This window comes from Tenrec ecaudatus, chromosome 10 (genome assembly GCF_050624435.1).
Source record: "Tenrec ecaudatus isolate mTenEca1 chromosome 10, mTenEca1.hap1, whole genome shotgun sequence".
NCBI lineage: Eukaryota > Metazoa > Chordata > Mammalia > Afrosoricida > Tenrecidae > Tenrec > Tenrec ecaudatus.
Genome location: NC_134539.1, coordinates 132,634,703 through 132,640,876, shown reverse-complemented (window position 1 = coordinate 132,640,876; position 6,174 = coordinate 132,634,703).

Here is a 6,174-nt window from a genome sequence, read left to right as displayed (position 1 = left end):
GCTGGACCACCGTGAGGATGGCATGACCTGGTATACGATCCTCCTTCAGGATGGCTGAGGGATGGAGACATGTTAACGCAGCGGGCAACTCACGATCCTAACCAGCCTCCCCTCCTACCCGGCTGCCGCTCATCCATAGGACACCCGGACTCAGACAACGGAACTACGTCACCTTGAGCTCGTCATTTACTTTTGACCTAGATTTATTTGGAGTGGAGGCTTTTTAATCTTTTTTTTAAAGAAAGAAAACAAACAAACAAACAAAAACATGTCGTGTAGGTGGTCTAAAATTAAATGCATTTTTTTGAGATGCTCACCTTCCCAACAAGATTGCTGAAGACAAATGGGTGCATAAGTAAATGTGGTGAAGAAAGCTGATGGTGCCTGGCTATTAAAAGATATAGATAGCATCTGGGGTCTTAAAGGCTTGGAAATAAACAAACAGCCATCTAGCTAAGAAACAACAAAGCCCACATGGAAGAAGCATACCAGTCTGTGTGATCATGAGGTGTCAATAGGATGAGGTATCAAGCATCAAAGACCCAGAACAAAAAAATAATGTCAATGTGAATGGGGGTCTAGTGGGGGAGGGAGTGCAGAGTGGAGGCCCAAAGCCAATCTGTAGGCAATTGGGCATCCCCTTACAGAAGGGTCTCAGGGAGAAGGCAGGCCAGTCAGGGGGCAGTGTAGCACCGATAAAACATACACCTTTCCTCTAGTTCTTTAGTGGTTTCCCCCCCCACTATCGTGACCCTAATTCTACTTTACAAATCTGGCTAGATCAGAGCATGTACATGGGTACAGATAAGAGCTGGAAACACAGGGAATATAGGACAGATACACTCCACGGGATCAACATTGAGAGTAGCCATACCAGGAGAGGAGAGAGGGGGAACAGATCACAATGACTTACCTATAGCCCCTCTCCCAGGGGGATGGAACACAGATAAGGGGGTAAAGGGAAACATCAGACAGTGCAAGACATGGGAAAAAATTGTAAATCATCAAGGGTTCATGAGGGAGAGAGGGAGGGAGGAAAAATGAGGAGCTGATACCAAGGGCTCAAGTAGAAAGCAAATATTTTGAGAATGATGATGGCAACAAATGTACAAATGTGCTTGACACAATGGATGTATGTATAGATTGTGATAAGAGTTGTATGAGCCCCCAATAAAATGATTTTTTAAAATTCAACATTTATTCTGCATAGACACACTTAATAAAATAAAAATATAAGCGAAATTTCCTCAACGTAACAGAGGCCATATACACAAAACCAATGGCTAGGATCTCACTTAATGGAGAGAAATGGAAAACATTCCCTCTTCTGTAACCCCAGCTTGGTAGGTGTCCAATGATAAGGGGCCCAGAATCCCCAAATATTTAGTACCTCAATGCTCCCATTGCAGTATGTGACAGGCTTTGATCTCTTGGGCAGAGATCTGCACTTGTAATAATTGATCCAGGAAGTTTCCCCCTGGCACCAATCCCCATGTTTAGGGTAAGCAGAGATCAATCGATCAGTGCAGAACAGTGCAGGGCAACAACTCCTGGATTACAGCTCCTGGTGAAGCTGTACTCATATAGATCCCGCCTATCGATGGTGCCTGGAGGCTGTGTAATTGGAAAAATTGATGTTATCAGCACAATCGCCTTATATCCCAGGGAGATGATTGACAATTTTTTTTGTTTGTTCTATGCATTTTTGTTTTCCTGCCTTTTGTTTTGTTTTGCTTGCTTGTTTGCTGGTTGGTTTGTTGCTGTTGTTCGTGTAGTTGGTCTTATGGAGATTTTATTTGGTCATAATACAACTGCCAAAGTAAAGCTGAGGCGGGAAGATCCCAGGGACAAGCAGATGGATTCTGGGCTCCCACTTGCCTCTAGCCCCAATTCAAGAACAGTTAGTTCTGAACACATGGCTCTGCTCGATACTCATCTTTGTGAAACGCTCCCTGAAGATAAGGGTGCTACAGCAGAGTGCGGAGTGGAAAGATGGTGCCCAGCTATCAATTGAAAGAGTGCCTGGGGTCTTCAAGGCTTGTTTTCAAACAAGCAGCCATCTAAGTGAGGAGTTAGCTAAGTCCACCTGGAAGAAGCACACCAGCCTGTGTGACCCAAAGATGACAATAACAAAATCCAAATATGATGAAGGGAAAGTATCAGAACTTACATTGTGAACCCCCAATTTGTAGAAGGCTATGGAGGGCAGTGGGAGCCCAAAACCCATCTGCAGAGTATCTAGTCCAGCGGTTCTCAACCTGTGGGTCGAGACCCCTTTGAGGGGTTGAACGACCTTTTCACAGGAGTCGCCCCGTTCATAACAGTAGCAAAATGACAGTGATGAAATAGCAACAAAAATAATTTTATGCCTCCCCGAGAAGAATTTGTTTCAAAGGATGACACTGATTCTGCAGCTCTGGGAGATGGACATATCTGATCCGAGCACATGGGAGCAGATGAAGGGGCAGGAGGAGAGAGTGGAACACAGCCTGGCCCACCAGACCGTGAGGATGATGTTCCTGAGTAGAGCAGCCAGTCCACAGAGAGAGCAACATGGCTGGCCCCACTATGAGACATGATGCCCCTCAGTGACCAAGGGTGATACAGGGGACTGCACTGGAGACACAGTGTGGGAATTGCACCTGACCTGATCCCACCACACCAAGGCAAAGCACTGGGGGAGTGCAGCGGAACAGCAAGGGAATGGAGTGGCAAGGTCCCCAGGGAATGCTTAAAGTGGACTTTGGGGCCAGGGCGTGGTGCCCCAACAGACTGGACTGGAAAATACTCCTAAGGGCCAACAAATGATCCTTGAACTAACTACAAGCTTTTCTTTTGTGAAGTGTTTTGTTCTTTGTCAGTGGTTTGTTGTTGTTGTTTTGTTGTCTGGTTGCATACTGTTGCTTTGTTTTCCTCTGTCTTGTTTTTATGCATGTTAGTGTCTCCACAGGTCTGTCTGAATAGGACAGGCTGGATGAACTATCTGGAAGAAAAACAAGTTCTGGGGGGACTTGGGGTGGGGGGAGGTAGGGGAGTAAGGAAGTGGTGTTAATAAACACAGGGACAGGGGAACAACAGGGGACCCAAAATGGTAGTGAGTGGGGAGTGGCAGGCCTGGTGGGGAATGATCAAGGGTAAGGTTGCGTAGAGAAGAGGTATAGCTGTAGCCCAGATGGGGACAGAACATGGTAGTAGGGCAGGAGGAAAGTCAAGGGAGATGGAGGAAAGAGCTAGGAGTCAAGGGGCATTTATGGAGGTCTAGACAAAGACATGTACATGCAAATATATATATGAGGATGGGAAATAGATCTATGTGTCTATATTTATAGGTTTAGTATTAAGGTGGCAGAAGGACCTTGGGCCTCTACTCAAGCACTCCCTCAATGCATGAATACTTTCTTTTATTGGCACTCTACGATGCTCACCCTCCTGACACAACTGCTGAAGCCAAAGCGGGTGAACAAGTAAATGTGGTGAAGAAAACTGATGGTGCCCGGCTATCAAAAGAGATAGTGTCTGGGGTCTTAAAGGCTTGAAGATAAACAAGCAGCCATCTAGCTCAGAAGCAACAAAGCCCACATGGACGAACACACCAGCCTGTGTGATCACGAGGTTCTGAAGGGATCAGTTATCAGGCATCAAAGAACAAATAATCATATCATTGGCTGCACACCTCCATGATACGATCACCGAAGACAAACGGGTGCATAAGCAAATGTGGCGAAGAAAGCTGATGGTGCCCGGCTATCAAAAGAGATAGTGTCTGGGGTCTTAAAGACTTGAAGGTGAACAAGCAGCCATCTAGCTCAGAAGCAAAAAAGCCCACATGGAAGAAGCACACCAGCCAGTGCAATCACGAGGTGCCAAAGGGACCAGGTATAAGGCATCATGCAACAACAAAAAAGAATATATACATATATATATATATATATATATATATACCAACAACAACATAAAAATATATATATATACCATAGTGAATGAAGGGGGAAGTGCAGAGTGGAGACCCAAGACCAATTTGTCGGCCACTGGAGATCCCCTCATAGAGGGGTTTAGGAGAGGAGATGGGTCAGTCAGGGTGCGAGGTAGTACCGATGAAGAACAAAGCTTTCCCCCAGATCCTGGATGCTTCCTCCCCCCAACTACCATGATCCAAATTCTACCTTGCAGGGCTGGATAGGGCAGAGGTTGTACACAGGTACATATGAGGGCTGGAGGCACAGGGAATCCAGGGTGGATGATAGCTTCAGGACCAAGGGTGTGAGGGGCGATGCTGGGAGAGTGGAGGGTGAGTGGGTTGGAAAGGGGGAACTGATTACAAGGATCCACATGTGACCTCCTCTCTGGGAGATGGACGGCAGAGAAGGCGGGGAAGGGAGACTCCGGATAGGGCAAGATATGACAAAATAACAATCTATAAATTACCAAGGGCACATGAGGGAGGGGGGAGCAGAGAGGGAGGGGGAAAAAATGAGGACCTGAATCAAAGGGCTTAAGTGGAGTGCAAATGCTTTGAGAATGATTGGGGCAGAGAATGTATGGATGTGCTTTATACAATTGATGTATGTATATGTGTGGATTGTGGTAAGAGTTGTATGAGCCCCTAATAAAATGTAAAAAAAAAAAAAAAAGAAAATGATTAGGGCAAAGAATGTACAGATGTGCTTTATACAATTGATGTATGTATATGTATGGATTGTGATAAGAATTGTATGAGCCCCTAATAAAATGTTTAAAAAATCATTTTATGGTTGAGGGTCACCACAACATGAGGAACTGCATTAAAGGGTCGTGGCATGAGGAAGGTTGAGAACCACTGGTCTAGTCAAACTAAGCTGCTGGCAGATCCACGTTAGCCATAGGCAAGTCTCAAACAGCCTTATCATCAGGCAGAGACCATTGTAATCTTGAATATGTTGGATCGAATTTGATACTTGGCCAAACCTGCATTGGTTCTGGGTGCAAGTATCTGTCTCTTACTGGCTTCATGACAGAAATTTCTTCCCTAGTCTTTTTGAATGTTGATGGGGTTCTTGTCTTTCTTACTTATTATTTCTGTTTTGGTCTTTATATTATTATCATTTTATCCTTATCACTTTATTTCAATTTTGTTTTTTATTGTTCTGTGGGGTTTCCCAATTTGTGACTCACAGAGTGGGTGCATAGTGATAATAACTGATACAAGGGTTGACAGGGGGTGCAGGGTGGGGTGGGCGTGATAGAGAGGGAAAGGGGATCTCAGGAATAAAAAATGAAGGCGGGAGGGGGGGTTAGAGGGAGCACTAGACCTGATGGTGGTGACATAACTCATTTTAAAGGTGATTTGACCATGGGGGGGAGGGGGGACGTTCTAGAACTGATATGGTGATGGTTGCACAATTCTCCTTGATACGATTGAACAATTGAACTGTATGATATGTGAATTATGTCCCAATAAAATTGTTATAAAAAATGAACTTGATACTTGGATCAGCTGATCTCCCTCTTGACCCAACCTGAATTTGTTCTAGGCTAAAGTGCTTCTCACCTCTTCCAGGACAGAAATTTCTCCTCTGGCCTTTTAAATATTGATGGTGGTCTTTTCTTTATCATGATTTATTTTTACTTGTATTGTTATCTTTATATTATTTTTATTTTATCCTTACCACTGTTTTTGTTTCTGTTTTTTTGTTGTTTCTGTGGCCTTTCCAGTTTGGGAAGCACAGAAGGAGTTGAGGCATAGAGATAATAACTGATGCAGGGGGTTATAGGGGAGGTTGGGGTCGACGGGAGTGGGATATAGAGAGGGTGAGGGTATCTGAGGAACAAACAATGAATGTAGAAGAGAGGAGAGAGCACTAGACCTGAGTGTGGTTCTACAACTCATTTAAAAAGCGATTTAACTATGGGGATATAAGATATGTGAATACCATATCAAGAAAACCAGTGGGAATGGGTGGGAGGGTCGCAAGAAAGAAAGAAAGAAAGAGTGAGAGAGAGAGAGACAGAGAGAGAGAGAGAGAGAGAAACCAAACCTGACCAATGGTTACCAGATAGGTGAAGGCAAAGTTGTTGCACGGGGGAGTTGTGTTTGTGTGATGGCAGTAGAATAACTTGGGAAAGGATGCCAGTAGTGGTTGTGCAGCACAACGAGTGTAGCCAACGGCACCATATTGTACAAGTAGGAGTTGTGAA